Source organism: Microtus oregoni, unplaced genomic scaffold, assembly GCF_018167655.1.
Source record: "Microtus oregoni isolate MIOR12 unplaced genomic scaffold, Mior012 000012F_ref0000307, whole genome shotgun sequence".
Lineage (NCBI taxonomy): Eukaryota > Metazoa > Chordata > Mammalia > Rodentia > Cricetidae > Microtus > Microtus oregoni.
The window spans coordinates 34,496,005-34,514,801 of record NW_024543071.1 but is presented as its reverse complement, the minus strand read 5'-3'; the positions used below and the strand labels follow the sequence as shown (position 1 = coordinate 34,514,801).

Sequence of the window (18,797 nt, the reverse complement as noted above, 5' to 3'; positions counted from 1 at the left end):
AAGAAGGTAGCCACAGTCTCATCTGACCTCTTCTGGGGATCTGTGCAGAATGACACACAAGCTTTGGGTGCTCTGCACATTATTGATTGGAGCCACAAGTAAATTCTAGTGAGCAGATGAATTTGTAAATAGAGAATCTATTAATGGTATTAAAAGTAATTTTTTTTTACTTATTTTGTCCATGTATTTTTTCATTTTATTTATTTATTTTTACAGGTAACTGTACTTTTCCTTAGCTTTATTGGGGAAATCTTACTGATAGGCACTAAACTTTTTTTCTTGGAGATTAGGTGCTGTCTTGAGAATTGTCTGGCCTATTCTTATGCCTTACAGATTTATCCAAAATTATCGAAGCCACTGAGAGCAGCATTTTTGCAATATCTTTACAGCTGTCATTGATTTAATTTGTTGCGTGCTGATTTTTTTTACAGTATTCACTATCTTTGACTTGTGTTGAGTCCTCTAATTTTTTTCTCTAAGCATAGAGAACTCGAGGGTGATGGTTTTTAATTAGAAGGGTCAAAACAACTATGCATAAAATTGGCAGCTACCAAGGCTGAGGGAGGTGACCACATAAGAACGATGCTTGAACTGAGGCTGGATGTTCAGTCCCAATTTCATCATATCTTAAGGTCTTGCAAAGGCAATCTATTTCAAAATTCCTCATAAACTTCAAAAAGATTGTCTAAAAAAGAAAACGTAATTTTCTGATTTGTAGACTTCTGTGGGCAGTTTTTGAAGACAGGAGACCAAATGATGGAAAAGACAATGGCTGTTTTTAAGAGATCAAACCTGAGTAATTTTCTGAAGTAGAAAATGCCTCGGTTTTTTCTAAGCATGGCCCAGAAGGCTTTAGATGGTCCTAAGTGAGGTCTCAGTTGCTTCCTTACATGCAGAGATGTCCCATCATGTACCCAGGCTGGCCTCTGCCTTCTTTATGCCTGTGCTCCAAGCCCGACAACACATTCCTTCCTGAACACTAGCGCTCCCCTTCTGGAACTTTCCTCAGCCTCGTGTAGTTTGCACATATGTCAGGCTCTCCCTGGTGAACAGGAACTCTCTCCCACATCGTATTTTCTAGAGAAGTGCTCTGAAAGGAAGGGGAAAGGCACAATCTGAGAGTGAAGGAAGTGGAGGGGGAGGATGGTTCAAATACGAGAGAGAGAGAGAGAGAGAGAGAGAGAGAGATAGAACATGCCCTCTCTTTTTATGAACACAGTGGTTTTCCTTTGCAAACATACATAAACATCTATATCATGAATATTAGCAGTTGCTTTTTTCATTTGGTTGGGCCTATATATCTTCTCATGTTTATAAATCTCTTGAATGCCATTTACATGAATGTACTCTTACTAAAATTATCTTAGGGGATAAAGAGGTAGCTTTAAGGTTAAGAGAACTGGTTACTATTCTAGAGGATCCAGGTTAGATTCCCCACACCGTCGTGGCAGCTCACAGTCATCTGTAATGCCAGTCCCAGGGAATTTCATTCAGTCAAATGGGCAGTGTAGTTCTTACCAAGTGGCAAGGAATCTTAGTTCGGGCAATGTGATCTTTGATGAAGAACATGGTCAGATTCTCATAAATGGAATGCAGGTTGAAGTTAGTTCTTTCGTTCTTACTTTCAGCTCTGGGTATTTCATGCCAAATTGCCTTACTGTAGGGATAAGTCCCGCCCCTTAGGGGGCGTGTTCGCCGCCGCTACACCTTACCAGTGATAGGAAAGAATTTGTTAAGCCTGGTACCCCAAGTCGGAGATGGCATAGTAGGAGTTTGTATCTAATTAAGATCTATCAGTAGAGACATGTTTAGATTCCCACACTCATAGCAGTCTGTAAATTCAGTTCCATGGAATCCTGGAACTCTCTTCTGGCCTCTACTGTTATTGCATGCAAATATTGAACAGACATATAGACAAAACACTTATATGCATCCAAAACCATCTGTCCTTAGAAAAATAGTGCAGGAGATTGCTACATCCGAAGAGCACTGTGGACATCGACCAGCACAGAGAGGCACAGGGGCAGTCTCATGTAGTGCTCCAGAGATGTCACACAGTAATTAACCATTCAGTCTTTCTTAACTCATTAGTTAATTTTCAGTTTTAGTTGAGACACGGGGTCTCCTGTAGTTGCCCAGGCTGGCCTTGAACTTGCTAAGGAGGTGGATGACCTTGACCTAAGAAATCTCATACCTCCACATTTCAGGGGCTGGGACTAGAGACGAGACCACCTCATCTGGGTTTGCTTGCTTGTTTGTTTGTTTTTGAGACAGGGTTTCTCTGTGTAGCCCTAGCTGTTCTGGGACTCGCTCTGTAGACCAGGCTGGTCTTGAAGTCAGAGATCCACCTGCCTCTGCCTTCTGAGTGCTGAGATTAAAGGTGTGTATGCCAGTCTTGTATGAAATAAATCAGTTGCATTTCTATACAATCCCAGTATCGAGTAAGCTTTGCTTCTGGGGAGACTGGAATCAGGCATAAGTTCAGGATCATTTTGCTGATGTTTGATCCCCGCAGCCCCCAGGCTCAGCCTGCATAGACAGTGTGGAAGGCAGGGCTTCTCCACGCAGTAGATCCATCCATACTGCCTGCGTGAGCACTGGACCTCCGTGAGCCTTGCGCAAATGAGACAAACAACCAGTTACCACATTTCACAAAGTTACTGTGAGAATTATATGCAGCAGCGCATGTGTGGTACTTTTTCATCTGTAAACCCCACATGGATATTGGCTGTCATCATCAGCTCCTAGAACATTCCTAATGGACAAAGGAGCTAATAAGCCTCATCAGGAAGAGGTATTCTAATTTTACTGCTTCAGTGTTGGGCTCATAGCTGGTTACGCATTTGTTGAATGAATGCGAGAATAGAAGGGGCTGCAGCCTGACGGGACATTGTTATGCCCAAGTTTCTGGTCCCCAAATGGCGCCAGATTTCTGATGCAAATTGCATGAGGGCTTTTAATAATATTCAAACTGGAGTTTGGACCACACCTCCACCACGCCAACGCAGTGGGTGACGGAAGTGTAGCCCCGAACCCGGGGAAGGGGCAAACTTTTAAAGGGAAAACGCTGTAATCAGGGGAGTTCGAGTCCTGTCATCTTGGGATCAGGTGAGGAGTACATAGGATAAAGTAGTTTCTGAACCAGTTGGTCAGTTTTGGGGTGTGAAAACCTAACAAAGAGCCATTAATAATTGACAAGGTATCTTCAAGGACGGGATGCCTCCCACGAACATCTGGACCTTGTTAAATTTTATGGCCCTGTTCCCTGTCTTCTTAATTGGCCATTTTTTGGATATCTGTTCAGATTTCTGCTATGGCAGCACATTTCTGGAGCTGACATTCCCCCCCCCCCCCATTATATGGCTTAAGATAAAGCCCCTTCTTTAAAACGGAGTTTGCAAAGTCAGCTTCTCACAACATGAAACAATAAATCTGCTTTTTTTTTTTTCCTACTTGAAAAAATGTACTTGTCTCCTTTATGGGATTAACCCTTTTATTCTTTGATTTAAAATGGGAATCTGGAGGCTGGTTGATTTCAGCTGATTCCAGTTGCTGCATGCTGGTGTTCTCAAGATGATTTTTAATCTGTTTACATATGATTTTTGCTTTTTTTGTTTTGTTTTGTTTTTCTTACAATAGATCTAGGCCTATGACCTGTGACTCCGTTGTGTACAATCTCTCAGAGCAGTGGAATGCAATTTTGTATCAGAATTGATTTACTCACCCTTATCAAAAATGATTTTTGGCTGGACAGTGGTGGCACATGCTTTTAATCCCACCAGCACCCAGGAGACAGAGGCAGGAGGATCTCTCTGAGTTTGAGGAAGCCTGGTCTACAGAGTGAGTTCCAGGATAGGCTCCAAGGCTACACATAGAAACCCTGTCTTGAAGGGGGGAAAAAAAAGAAATTTTGTTTCATTTCATCTGTCACACTCTGATGTGCTAGGAAGTCAGTGTCCCTTTGTTCCCGATATGGCAACTCTGTGTCTCCGCCCTTTGTGCATTGTGTGTGGTCTGTAATAAGGAGTGCTCCTCTCACTGGAAAGTCTGAGGAGCCTTTGTGTAGCTGAGTGACATTGTGTCAGTTCTCTGCATTGTTGCTTGAGAATAGAAGTGGAGGTTTTCTTCTGGAGGGTCCTTCTCTCACTACCACTCAGAAGATGCAGCCCAAGAGAGAAGCCTGCGAGTCCACTTCTCAAGTAAGTACTCGATGAGTTAAGGACAGTATGATTATTATGTGTATATATATCAATAAGAATAGAATAATTCATTTCTTATCCCTGGCCTTTGGGTGAAAAAAGCACCGAAGAAATTCAATGTAGTTGTATTTGTGCCTGCTTTCTTAGACGATGGCTCCTCTAAGAAGAAATCGAACAAGTGCAGTATATTCCAGCGCTGCTTAGGGGCCACTGGCCCAGCAGTATGCTCCAGCAGTGGTAATGTTGTTGCTGGAAAATGGTGTAAGAGCCCCATGGCAGGGCTCACATAGGCGCTAAGAGACCATTGCTGGGCTCCAGGGAAGAGTCACAGATGTTGCTCTTCTCTGTTACACATTGTGGCCCATGAGCTCCTTGAGGACAGGGTCTTTGTCATGATTCTTGGCAAGTGTCCTAACCCCGACACTCAGTGTGACAGAAAATGCAGTTTCTGTGTCAGCTCTAAGTATAAAAACATTTTGAGAGCCCCGGAGGTGGCCCAGCAGGCAAAGAAGTGCACTGCCATGCCTGGCGACCTGTGTTCAGTTCCTGGGTCTCATATGGTGGAAGGAGAGAACCAACTGCCGTGGGTTTTCCTCCCCACCACACACACACGGGGAGGGGAAAGAATGGATATGAATAAGCGTACTAAAAATTATTATACCTTTACCTTCAACAAAGCAGTTTGAGCCACGCCCTCAATCTGGACAGTTTGCACAAGTGATCCACACATGCCTGTGTACATAGAGGTTCATGGTCTGATTGTTTCATGTTAACAGCATGAAGTACACATAGTTGTCCAGTGCCCTAATTAGCTTTAATTGTCCACTTACCACAGCCTAGTGTCATGGGAGAGAAAAGCCTTGGTTGCAAAAAAAGACTGATCAGATGAGCCTGTGGGCGTGGCTGAGCTGGTGGGGGTGGGTGTCTTAATAATTATTTGACGTAGGGTGACCTAGCGCACCGTGGGTGGTACCATCCCTGGGCAGGTGCAAGCTGGAGGAGCGTGAGTCTGAGAGCAGAGTTCCTGTTTTGAGCTTTTGTCGAGACCTCCCTCTGTGATGACCAGTGACCTAGAAGTGTAAGACAGTAAATTATTTCCATACCTGAGTTGCTTTGGTCAGAATGCTTATTACAGCAACAGAAATTAAACTAGAATACACTGCTAACACAAGGATGTGGAAAAGGCGGTGTTTTAAGTGTTCCGGGAGCCGAAAAGGCATGCAGTGCTCCACCTTCTGCTCAGTCCAACAGTTTGGCAGTCCTAGAATTTGAGCTTGCACCCAGCCTTGCCCCTGGTAACCCCTCTTCCATCTCCTCACACACTTTCAGCAGATGCCCCCCCCCCCCCCCCCCCCCCCCGTGCTCGCTGGTGCTTCCCTCTGCTTCCTCACCCAAATTCCTGGCAGGTGAGAGCTGATGATCTAAGCTCAACTTTCCTTGTCAGATACGCTCAAATGAGCCCATCAACAACATTCCTTTAGCGTCTCCCCATGAGTTCATTCTCATCCACACAGGTTCAAGAGGGGATCACTGTGTAGCGCATATGTGGTTGCGCCTTCAGTGTGGAGGAGTCTGGGGAAACTGGGCAGTGGCTGACCTTCCCATTACACAGAGTATCCCGAGAAAAGGGAACAAAGCCTGCCTTCCTCTGTGTTGCCTATTGTTATGCCCAGTCCCCATTGGGGACCCCAAAAGACCTCCAGGGAAACTGACTCACTGAAATGTAAAAGCAAGGTTTATTCTTGTACACAAGTTCAAGCCGGCAGGAACTTCGGCAGCAAAGCAGTTGAGAGGGGGCAGTACTATTTAAAGGCAAAACCCAGGAAAGTTACGTTAGCACGGTTTGGGAAAACAGGTTCAGTCCTGATTGGGTGGCATTTGTCTAGTGGTGTCCCGATCAAAAGCGATGGGTGTGTGCTGGCAGGTGATCCTATCTACAATGGTTGGAACGTTAGGAATTTCCTTTGGATGGTCTGTTTTTGGGTGGTGCCTGGGTAGTCTCAGTTTGTGGTCTTTCTTGCAACCAGGTATTGCCTCAGGGAAAACTACTGAGACTCAGGCCTCTTTTAAGCTTATCGTGGCTGGGTCCCACACCTATGACCCTTGTGAAGACCAGAAAGAGTGGCTAGGCAACCCTTTTTGTAATTTTAGTAACTGGAGACTACTCACTATATACAGAACCTACATGCCCACCTGCCTTCGCTGGCTTGTGGCTGCTGGCCACAAGAAAATGGTAGCACCCCGACTTTAGAATGTCGCCCGGAACCCTGACAATGGGGAGGTGAGTGCAACTGACTGTCGCTCCCATCTAGCTCTGTGCACCTAGAGGCCTTAAAGGTTTCTCTTCAAAGCTTAACTCTTCTTCCAAGTCCCTTCTGGTCTATCGCACCCAGCAACTGATGCTTTTGAAGCGTCTCTTAGCTAGGAGGCACAACGACAATGAAGCCAGGTAAGTGTGAAACCTACTCTTCATGGATACCTTTTCTTCCGGAAGTGGAACTTCTGTAGGTCTCTTCTTCATGGAGGTTTGATGCCGAACTGGTTCCTGGTAAATCTTGGTTACCTGGAGAAACGTCTGAGTTAGAAGCAGAAGATCAGTGTTCAGGGCCATGCTGGGCTGTGTAGCCTGGGCTGTCAGAGACCCTGTCATTTGTCTATAGCTGCAGATTACTCAGTCAGGCATGGAAAGGTTTGGCTCCTGAGTGTCTTCTGACTTCCATAGGCTTTGGCGTGCATCCTGGCTCCCAAGTAAAAAAGTTGATGTAAAAGAAAAAAAAATAAGCCTTCCCAGATGGACTTCAAATGAAAAGTGAAACCATTTAAATTCTACAGTCACTTTTTTTTAAACTTCCTACCTAGTTTTCAATATAAATATAATTTTACTTTCCCTTCATTAAATGTGTAATGTCTGCACAGTAGTTGAAGAATCAAATTTCTGAAAACTTGGTCCTTGTCAAGATAAATCAGTGACTGAAGCCATTGGGTTGACTGTCACACACAAGCACACAGGTCTATCTTGGCGTCTTTGTCAATCACGCTGCACCTAGAGCTCACCAACTCGGCTAGGCCAGCTGACCAGGGAAGCCCACAGATCTTGTGTCTCTGCGTCCTCCCGGCAACAGGTTTACAGGCATGCTCTTGGCATGGTGTTCTGCTCTTTTACACTAGTTGCGGGGGGGAGGGGGGGGAGTCGGATTCAGGTCCCCACGCTTAAGCGCCAAGCAGTTCACCAACAGAGCAGACATCTTGGATGTGTTTCAAAACATCCAAGACATCTTAGATGTATTTTATTATTTCCTTACTATGTGTTTATAGGTGCAAAATTATAGGGTCAGAAGTAACATTAAAATAAATTGTACACCAGACGTGGTCGCTCTTGCCTTTAATCTCAGCATTTGGGAGGCTGAGGCAAGAGGATTACTGCGTGTTCAAGGTCAGCCTAGGCTACAGAGTGAGAAGCTGTCTAACCAAAACCAAACAAAACTGTAACCAGATTAAAAACTTGATACATTTTACTAAATGGATTCATTTTTAAAGCTGAGTTTGCTCTCCTCTCCCTCAGAAATGTGTCAGGGCTCCGCTCCCTCCAGGAAGCAGCTCCTGTGGCTCTCCTAACTGTCCTCTTCATCTGGGACCAGCGGCTCAGCCTGAGGAGACCCTTGGTGCAGTGTCTCTTTCCATAGGGTGTGGCTTCTGACCCAGCGCTGGCCACCTGCCTCCCTGCCGCTGTTCCAAGGCCTTCTTTCCTTTCCTGGTGTCTACTCGACTTATGGGCCTGGAACAGCTCCTTGGCTCCTCCTTGCATCCGGTCTCCCTGTAACTATTTACTCTTGGGTGAAATTTCTGAGAAGCTGTTAAAATTGTTATTTCTGTTTTTGTTGTTGTTGTTGTTTTGTCATTGTTCAGTGCATTTATTCATTGTGACCTTTTTTTCAAGCCAATTGGTTATTTGTTATTTGGGCAGGTGGTTCTCTTTAATCTCTCAAGGCTTGTGTCTTCCTTTGTTCTCCTGGTCACTGATCACTGGGAGGTGTTCCTTAATTCTGTACTTTCTTTGCGCTAAACCTTTCTGTATTTCCATAATAATAACCATGAAACTGGATTTGTGTTTCTTTAAATCAGTAATTATTTAGAAGAATTTGCTTTTCGTGTGTTGGGACTCATTTGTACAAATGCCTGTCACTCCTGTCACGGCTTTGTCTTAATTTGTGCTTGGAGTGTGGTTTGTCATGGTTGCTTGCAAGAGTTTATGGAACTCTTCAATCTATGCTCTAGTATGATTTATATTTGTGTACATTTGAAAAAAATTAATATAAAGATGGCTTAGTCTTGCTTTTTCCAATCCCAAATAACATTTTCGTGACTGTAGGGGGAAAAAACGTCTTGAGCACAAACTGAACATGAAGCCTCGACTCCTAGCGGAAGAGCTTCGAGGTCGAGTTGTGCTGTCTGGCTGCCCAAAGGCCCAGCTGATGGATGCCCTATCCAATCCAGGGAAAAGAAATCAAGATGTGGTCCCCAGAAACCTAACCTGTGACCTAGCCTGGGTCCCCAGGGGCTTTTTACCAAGCGGTTCATCTGTTAAAGGACTTTCATCACCCTGACAGGCAGGGCTGGATTTAATGCTTTTAATAAAATCTGGATGCGTCTGTTTAACACCATTTATTATGGAAATTCAGGGCTGGAGACCACTTTCCTTTCTAAAATCATCTGCCTCCATTAACTTAGATTGTATACACACACACATATACACTAGGTAGCAAATTATGTTGATATTAAATGTGAATTTATTAGCTTGAAAGCCTATTTCCATAGTTCTTTGTTAGACTTTATCAACTTTTTAAATGTTTGTCTAATATTTTTTCTTACTTTTTGTTACAATAATGAAGTAAGCAACAAGTGCATTTCTTTGTAAATACTTTTTAAATTAGCATTAACACCCCCCCCCACACACACACACCCAGCAGAAGTTACAAACAGGAAAAAAAAAACTGTAACTATTCTAAGGTCTTTAATCCCAGCACTTGAGAGACCTCAGAGGCAGGTGGATCTCTGAGTTGGAAGCCAGCCTGGTCCATGGAGCAGGTTCCAGGACAGTCAGTGTTACACAGAGAAACTTTGTCTCAGAAAAGAAAACAAACAAACTCAAACTGTAACCACCAAGGATGGTGGGTGTATCTTGTTAAATCAATTAACTATCAATCACCAATTTGCACCTCCACAAAATGGTACCCATCCCCCTGGGCACAGTCCAGCTGAGGAGAAGGGCTCCATCCAGGATCAACCCCATGGTAAATTGTGTGTGACAAGTATTGTTATGTGTTCTCTGCAGAACAGGTCTTGTTCTCAAGGCAAACTGTGATAATGTTATACAGTCCTGTCAATGGCAGAGCAAACCTTCTTTAGGGAGGTTGTTGGCGGTTGCTGGGGGTTGTTGGCGGGGTTGATGACGGTTGCTAGAGGTTGTTGACAGTTGCTGGAGGTAGTACTAAGGCAGAAGTTACTGTTTCTCTGTCAGTGTTCCTTGCTAGACTCATTCAACCGCTGGTCTCTTATTAAATGAAAGTCTCAGCACCTACCCTGAGAAAACAGGGGGATTCACAGCTGGAGTGAGGAATATTCACACAGCCTGCCCTTCTAAAGGTCCTGAGTTCAATTCCCAGCCACCACATGGTGGCTCACAACCTTCTGTAATGAGATCTGGTGCCCTCTTGAAGAAGAGACCTGGTCAGTCATCCTCATCAACTTAGATCATGAAACCCTAATATGGACAAGTTCAACAGAGCCGCCATATACAGGCTGCCCATGAAGGCTTCAGCATGGCCAGGGCATAAATTTCATTTTCATTTTATTGAGATTTAGCAAAGGAGATCACATTATAGAGCCAAGTGGGTGTTTTTCTATTTAATAGGCAAGGATGTAACCGTGCCTCATTTTAAAATGAAAATATAAAATGAAATAAGAATGGGTACAGGTATGTGTACCATGACTGGGCATAGGTCAGAGAAAATTGTTTAAGAGTTTTTTTCTTTTTCCCCTTCTACCCTCTGTTCCTGGATGGAACTTGAAACATCAGCCTTGTATTGCAAATCTTTTCACCTGCTGAGCCATTTTGCAAGCCAAAGTTTTTGTTGTTGTTATTGTTTTTTTTTTTTTAATGAACAAGTAAGTTTGAGCTGGGGAGGCAGAATGGTAGAGTGCTTGCCTAGTATATGTGCGGCTGTGGGTTTGGTCATAAGCACAGAAAATAAACACATTTAAACAAAAAAGACAATAATGGCCATGACCTACTGTGTGGATTCTAGGCATGTATAATCTCACATACGTCACAGTCAGATAGTTGCCTAATGTGTTTTAAACAATTTTGTTATTTATATGTATGAGTGTTTTGCCTGCATCTATGTTTGTATGTATGTATGTATGTATGTATGTGCACCAGTTACACGTGAGGTCAGAAGAAGGTGATATATCCCTTGGAACTGGAATTATAGAAGGTTGTGAGCCACTATGTGGGTGTTTGGAACTGAAGCCAGGCTCTTTGCCATAGCAACGAGTGCTCTTAACCTCTGAGCCAATTCTTCAGCCCCAATTTGGCTTTTTTGAATAAATACCAGGAATATTGTTGGCATTCAGGGTCTCAGCTGAGAATCTTAAACACAGAGTGAGCAGTGTCCTTTATCAGAAAAGCAACACACTTCATTTAAAGGCAATAAATAAATTATCCAGAGAGAAATATTGATGTATAGGGAAATTAGGCATTTGGTGAACAGAATTCAGCTCCTTTGTTTCATATTTCATAGATCAAGTCTTAAGTTTCCTACATTCTGTCCAGCTTCCCTGTGGGCAGGCGTTGCGAGGACATCTGCTTCTGTCTTCTGGTTGTCTTTTTGAGGCAGTTCCTTACCTATGTGGACTAGGCTTACCCCAAACTTGTGGCTACCAAACCTTTGCCTCCTGATTACCGAGATTACAGATATGTGCAGCCACGCCTGCCCAGTGGAGTAGTTTAGTTTAAAACAAGTTGAAACCAAGAAGTTGATGTTTGCTTCCACTAATACATTCACTGGCTCTCAGGGTTCAGGAAGGTGTGGCTCTGATGTTATGTCGTGAACATGCTTGAGTGTGCTTCCTGCGTTCATCTCACCTCCACAGAGCCGTTTCACCGAAGAATGCAAGATAATGTGATAAGGGTTAAAAGTGCTGGCTGCTCTTGCAGAGGACCTGGCTTTGGTTCCCAGTACTCACCTGGTGATTCACAGGCCTCTGTGACGCCAGGGTCTGGGTATCTGGTGCCCTCTTCTGGCTTTCAGAGGCACTGCTTGCACATGATGCCCAAACATACAAGCAAGCAAAATACCTACGTGTATTCAATTTAATAAAAATTAAACTGATAGTTTGTCGCTAGGTAGTAGTGACACATGCCTTTAATCCTAGCACTCAGGAGGCAGAGGCAGGTGGATATATCTGAGTTGGAGGCTAGCCTGGTCTACAGAGCAGGTTCCAGGACAACCAGGGCTACACAGAGAAACCCTGTCTCGTGTATATATATATATCATTGTAGTAAAAGTGGCTGATAGGTGCCTGGAGAGATGGCTCAGTGGTTGAGCAGTCGATTGTGCAGAGAGAGGATCTGGCTTCTGTCCCCTGCTCACAACCATCTGTGACTCCAGTTGCAGGGAGTCTGATGTGTCTTCTTGCATCCATGAGCACCATGTATTTATGTGTGTTGCACACACACGCTTGCAGTCACTTATACACACACACACACACACACACACACACACACACACACACAGTTAAAAAGGAGAGTGGCTGAAGTTGGAAGGTCAGTTTTCCCGTCTCACAGAGGAGCGCAGTTTGGAAAGGTGAGCTTTTGAGATGGGTTGACTTGCGAGAACAATAAATGTCTTGTTTCTGTAACTGCAGCTAACTTTAATTAAAGGCCGAGGACAGAAAACATAAGGTGTTTGGAGGAACCAGGGAGGGGACTAGTGGGCTGGCCCATCCCCCATGGCTCAATGCTTCCAGGGTGTGTGCCAGGGCAATCTGGATTTGTCTTTCATGGGGGAAAGGTGTCTTAGCCCATAAAATCACAGAGATGTCCTGCCTGTCACATGGTCTTTGTTCTCTGGCTTCAAAGACTTGGAAGGCTCACCTTATGCCCCTGAGCTCTTGGGAAAGGCAGAAGCTTGTCCTTTGTAACCTTCCCTAAAGACTAAGGAGCATGAGGGTGGCATGGGTGTGGGTTTAAAGGGACAGGTGTCGGCCGGAAGATCAGCGCTGGTGCTGAGGTTCTGTTAGTCAATACTGCAGGTCCCATGAGCAGGGCTGCAGCTGAGCCCTGGCCCCACCTCCCACCCTTCCCGTCTGGATTGTAGTAGGATATTTATACATTCCCAAGATGAGCAACATGGGAGTTGCCTTAGGTTTGTAATGCTTTATTGAAAGCCGCGCATGCACGTGTGTGTGTGTGTGTGTGTGTGTGTGTGTGTGTGTGCGCACGCGCGCACATGCATACATGTATGTGAATGGGTGTTTTAATTGAAACCTGTATTATTGCCTACACCATACCACAGAGCTTGTTTGTTTATGAGGAAAAAAACGAAAACACTGAGAAATAATTTCAGATTGTGATTTTTTTTTTAAAGAAGGCTCCCATTCTCAAAGCTATAGTTGAAAATACAAAAAAGAAATTAAAAGCTCCTGCATCTTTATCCCACATATTGTTTTTTAAAGGGAGGAGTTCTGGATCTTGTTTTAAATGTCATAATGTATTTCAATTAAACCAGGAAAAATATTCTAAGAGAAGAAGCAGTTTCTGATACTAAGTAACATCTTTAAATTTGCATAGTAGTGGGGGATTTATAACAGTCTGGAGATAAGTGTCCATTTACAGGTCAAAAGGAAGGGCATGAAGTCTGTCTAGTGCATGCCTGAGGTCTGCCACATAGTGGTGACAAAAGCCATATTCCTAGTGAGGGATTTCTCTGTGTGTATTAATGTGGTCACTGTCAGAACTGGTGCTTAGGTAACAGGCAGGGGACAGTGACATGAACCGTGGCTCTCTGCTGTGATCTCTGGACCATCATCAGGGTCCACAGCATCAGCTGTGCACATCATCAGGGAGGTTTTTGGCAAGCTAATGTTCTCAGGTGTCGCTGAATACTTCTGATAGGGTAAAGAAGGCTTGAAGCATCCTTTTAATCATTGCATCAGTTTTGTTGTCGAGGTCTGCCCTGGTGATAGACTTCTCTGGATTCTCCATGCCATCACCAGTGGAAGCAACCTCTTTTGGGGACTGCCATAGACAGCCTTACCAGGGCCACAAAGGTAGTCTTAGGAGGTGCAGAGGGATGCCAGGGAGTTCATAAGAGCCCACCGAGTTACCTCCACTCTGCTGCCCTTGGTTCGCTGTGTCCAGTGTGTTGTTTCACTTCCTCTTCATGGAGCTGTCTGTCATTCTCAGGTCCAGCCCCCATGTCTGTGTTGGCTTTCTGCTTAGGGTCCCTGGGGGAGATAATGTGACTCACAGTCTGCACATGCTGGCTCGACTCAGATACAGGAAGCTTCGAGATAAACTTGGTGCTTCTCCTGAAATTGATTTTATAACAGCCTGTGGGACCTTATCTTGTAAGCCATTAGTATCCTTTGCCTGCCAGGTAGCAAGTGCTCTGGTGTGCAGAGTTTGAAGGGATCTCTAGATAGCCAACACTAACCGTGCATCATCTCCCAGAGAGTTCGCGTCTTCTGCTTCTCTAAAATGTGCTCTCTGGACCGCAAGCGGCATCCTCTGGGGATGCTGGAGGAACACAGTTCACAGGCTCCACCCCAAACCTCTTGAGTCAGAAGTTCTGAGATGGGAGCAACCAATTTAACAAACCCTGCTAATATTTGAGAAGTATTGGTTTTAAGCACAACTTTTAAACATTTTTAATGGTCATACAGTAGCCTTGTGCCTCCTAGTATCTGCATTTGCCTAGCTTTTGAAGTTTCTCTTGCTATTCACGTCTGCCTTTTAGTTTACTGTGATCTGGTAATATACAGGAATTATTTAAATTCTTTTGTATTTGTTAAGACTGTCTTGTGGTCTAGAATGGAGTCTGTTTTAGAGATGGTCCATTGGGCTGCAGAGAAGAATGTTTTTTGTTGCCTAATACTTGAGCTATTCTGTAGGTACCTTATTAAGTCCCTTTGATCTTAACTCTGAAGTTTCTTTGCTGATTTTAGTTTCAATGACTTATCTAAGGATGTACTATTCCCACACCCCCACTCCACCCCCTAGGTTACTCTGTGTAGCCCTGGCTGTCCTGGAACTCACTTTGTAGACCAGGCTGGCCTCGAACTCACAGATCCACCTGCTTTTGCCTCCTGAGTGCTGAGATTAAAGGTGTGCATCACCACCACCCGGCTGAGACAGGCCGAATTGATTTTTATGACTATTAGTATGGAATTGGAAGCCCCAGTCTTCAGCGCATGTATGTTTACAATTTTATCTTTGCCATGAATTTTCCACTAATACGTCGGAAAATCTTTTAAAATCTCCTCTAATTTTGGTGTGTGTTCTACTTTGTCAGAGATCCTAATCCTCCCAACTTTTTTTTCACGTTTCGGCTTCCTTGGCCGATTGGCTTCCATCTTTTCCCTCTGCATCTAGCTTGCTAGTGAAGAGTGTTTCTTGGAGACTGCAGATAATTGAATCCTGCTTTTGAAAAGAAGTTTATCTTTGTCTTTCCATTGGTAATTTAAGGTTCTTTGAAACGTGTTTACGAGTTCCAAATGTAGAACTCTCAGCTCCTTCTCCAGCACCACGTCTGCCTGTGTGCTGCCGTGCTTCCCACCATGAGGATATTGGATTAAGTCTTCAAAATGTTAACCAGCCCGTGAGATGTTTTCCTTCATAAGGGTTGCTGTGGTCATGGTGTCTCATCACAGCAGTAGAAACCCTAAGACAAGTTGTGTTTCGCATTCAGACCTGATAGCATGTCACAGTGTCAGTCAGGCCTTTGGGTCCTGTGTTAATGCTGGTCCCTGCCACTTTTGGACCACATTTCAGGCCACACAAGTATAAGTTCAGCATCTGGGCTTTCTCCTGGGGCTCCCACTCTCCTGTGGGTGCAGCCAGAGGCTAGATGTGGCTCTGCTGGCTGTGGTAGCCTCCCTGAATCTGGGAAGCCAGAGCTATCTATATACAACTAGAATTGAAACACTAAGAAAGCTTCCTGCCCTCAAGTCAGTGCTGAGCTACCTCAGGGCTGGGTGCTGCCGGGAGGTCTATAAAGCTGCGCTTCCTCAGGTCACCTAGTCACGGCTCTTCCATTGCATCTGTGGCTGCATCCACACTGTGGGGATGTGGGGATGCCAGCTGTCCCTGCTTATGTCTCCTGAGATGTGTGGGCCTCTAGCTGCCATCAGGTGGCAGAGGAATTGAAGACGTTAGGCTTCCCAAAGCCGATTTGCAACTTTCTATTGTACACTAACCTTCAAATTTATAGCACTGTTTTTGAATCATCGCTAAATTAATCAAAGTATGTGTTTTCCCCTTCTGACAATGAGTCATTTGGTTCCACTAATATTCTCTGATAAAAAAACCTATCTTCCAGGGTCACACAGCCATGAACTTTTGCCCCCAGGCCTCAGTAGAGAGCTGTGAGTGCGGTCTCTTTTTGTCCCTGCTTCAGACCCTTCTTCCTTGCCCACAACACAGCTAATACAGTAAAGAACGAGTAGGCATTTGGGGCAGATAATTAGGTCTAAGTGGGGAGGACACCTACAGGATGATGAAGCCCACACCCGGCATGGATAGAAACAGTGTTTGCCCGAGAGTTCCCTGACGCCCTCGGCATCTAGAGTTGCAGCATGGGACGGACTGTGCATAAAATATTTATAGAGCACAGTGTGCTTCACCTTTGACAAAAGAAGGGTTTAGGTGTGTACTGTTACTGTGGCTGCCGCTAACCCATAAACCATTGAAGGACTTTGGAAGAAAGGAAAGCATTTGCCGTTGAGTTTGTAGAGGCTGAGTTTGTAGAGGCTGATAGAGTAGCCTTGGTTCCCAGCTAAAAACACTTAACGTTTTATGTGTTATCAAAATGACCCTGCAGTATCGAGAAAAATAAAGGGAGAGAAGTGAGTTTGCTCAGGACTGAGTTTACTAGAGAAGCTCAAGAGAATGGACAGAGCTAGATGTTTGAAGTTGGCGAAAAGAATCGACTTGGCTTCTGGGATTACAGCTAAGAAACCAAAACCACAGTCTTAAGAAGCAGAGTATGGCTTGTTGTGTGTGTGTGCAAGCATGCCTGTAATAGCACCTATAATAGAGTCTAGAGGTCAATGTCCCTTGTCTTTTATTGTTCCAAACTCCTTTTTAAAGCATACTATGTTATTGAACCCAGAGCTTTACCATTGTAGCCAGACAGTCTAGTCAGAGATACCAGGGATCCATGTGCCTTCACCTCACCCCTAAAGCACTAGGATTCCAAACATGTGGCTGTCCCGCCTTGCTTTTCCATAGGTGCCGGGGATCTGAACTCAGGTCCTTGTGCGTGTGTAGCAAGCACTTAGCCATCGTCCCATCCCTACATGGTTTATATGTAGAACCAAGTATCTCTCACTGTGCTGTGTGTTTGTCCATAAAAGAGGAATGCTAGTGCCACCTAATTGCCTCCTAAAGGGTTGGAAGAGTAGGCACCTGTTGCTTAGTAAGTGGGGGCGATCTTGTTTGTTCATTTGTCTCTATGAGGGTTGCGTTGACTCATGAACTTACTTCGATGTTCCTCTTCTGGAAAAACATAAGCGAGGAAATGATCAGCAAGGGGAAGGCAAGTCAGTGTCTTTCAACATGCAAGACACAAGACCCCCACCCCAGGGTCCTTTCTGAGACTCAGGAGCTTCCCTAGACTTTGCTTTCCCAGTCAATGTATAGTCAGGGTAGCAAGCATTGATATAATGAGATAGTGTAAATCCACAAGGAGAACACTCAGGTAGAAAAAATAAACCAAGGGCATGAGCAAAAAGTCTAAGATGGTAACGTGTTCAGCTTCATGTGCACACTGAGTTTGAAGTGTCTCTAGACTATAATATTAAAAATAAACTACTACCCAAGCAGTAGAGGGATGTGGAGCAGTGGCATTGCTGTGCGCCGTGGCATTTGACGTTCTTATGTGCAGCTTTTCACGGCGTCACTCCTTATGTTCTACGTGATTAGCCTGTGATTTTTCCCGGAAAAATCACAGATGGTGTTACAGCACTGGTTTATAGTCAAAGCCTAGAAACTATCTCAGTGAGCCCAAGGGGTTTTTAAAATCCCATACAGCCATTAAAATAAAAATGTAGGAAACTATTAAATGACAGTGCTTTTTTTTTTCAAATAAATGGGAAAATCCAGTCACAAATAATGCCAGAATATTCCTGTTTGTGTGTTAGGTCTATAAATTGGCCTTGCATACATACCAAAGTGGGAGAAGATTCAGTTAGAGGCTAATGGCACTTAAAAAGCTTTATCTCTTGAATTTTCTAAACTTATTGCTGAGAATAAACACTATTTTTTGTTTTTGTTTTTCAAGATAGGGTTTCCTGGAACTCACAGACCCACCTGCCTCTGCCTCCAAGGGCTGGGATTAAAGGCGTGCGCTGCCACCTCCAAGTTTACAACAAACACTATTTTGGACGACGAGAACATGTTACTTTAAAGATAATTGAGCCTTACCTGTATAGATTACCCAGCACTGTGCTGTCGGCGTGTCGCGGTGCCCTATCTGTGGTCTGTGTGAGTGACCGTCCATCGTGTTCCTGAAGCAGGAGACTGATGTAGAAGTCCACTAGACGCCAGCTTTCCTGAGCTGATGGCAGAAAGTGTTGAATGTCTCTGTGAGATTTCTTAGGGAGACAAAACCAGGCAAGCAGGGTGGTGTTGGCAGAGCAGAGTTGGACAGCTTGGAACTGAAGTGTCTCCAGCTGGTGGTGAGATTTTGGGAGCTGGCCGGAGGAAGTAGCGCATCCCTGGGGGTATATCATCACACACGGAATCACATCCGGCTAGCTCTCTCTGTTTCCTGGCCCACCACGAAGTGAACTTAGCTGCTGCGCGCTCTGAAACCGGCTGTCCAAATAAGGCTCTCGTCTCTAGGGTATTTCCTTTAGTTCCTTTTCTATCATCTTTGGGATAAAATTGCAGTCACCCATCATCTTTTTTCATGGCAAGTTATTCAGTGACGCTGAGAGCTTGGTTATGAGACACCATTTGAAATTTGAGCATGCTCACTTTGGCATGAGATCTAATATGTGTCGGACATACTTAAAACTCATCTCCTAGCTCCATGAGATGAGCCTTAGAATAGTCTATAAGTGGTGTCCTTTGACATTGCCTCTAGATGTCTTCTATAAATGTTCTGGGCCATATTCTTATGTACCTTGGCCTGGTACCCACTAGTGATTGAACCTGGCACACAAGAATTGTACGCAATTGGCTAACAACATAGTTTAAAACACATATACATTGTGAATTATTAAGTTCAGGCAGATATATCACCTCAAACATTTACAATGTCTTTATGGTGAAAACTTTGAAATCCCTTTTAGTAAAGGAAATTTAGTAAAGGC

General features: G+C 44.3%; 1 protein-coding gene and 1 long non-coding RNA gene across 2 annotated transcripts in view; one reads left to right on the top strand and one right to left on the bottom strand.

Moving 5' to 3' along the window:
• Positions 1-18,797, top strand: part of Kank1 (KN motif and ankyrin repeat domains 1) — a 183,589-nt gene that overhangs the window by 44,670 nt on the left and 120,122 nt on the right. The gene's annotated exons all lie outside the window — the stretch shown is intronic.
• Positions 5,168-18,122, bottom strand: LOC121454061. Its single transcript, XR_005975162.1, has 3 exons — positions 17,905-18,122; positions 6,679-6,774; positions 5,168-5,269 (listed from the first exon to the last, which is right to left on the bottom strand). It is a non-coding gene; the product is annotated as an uncharacterized LOC121454061 (long non-coding RNA).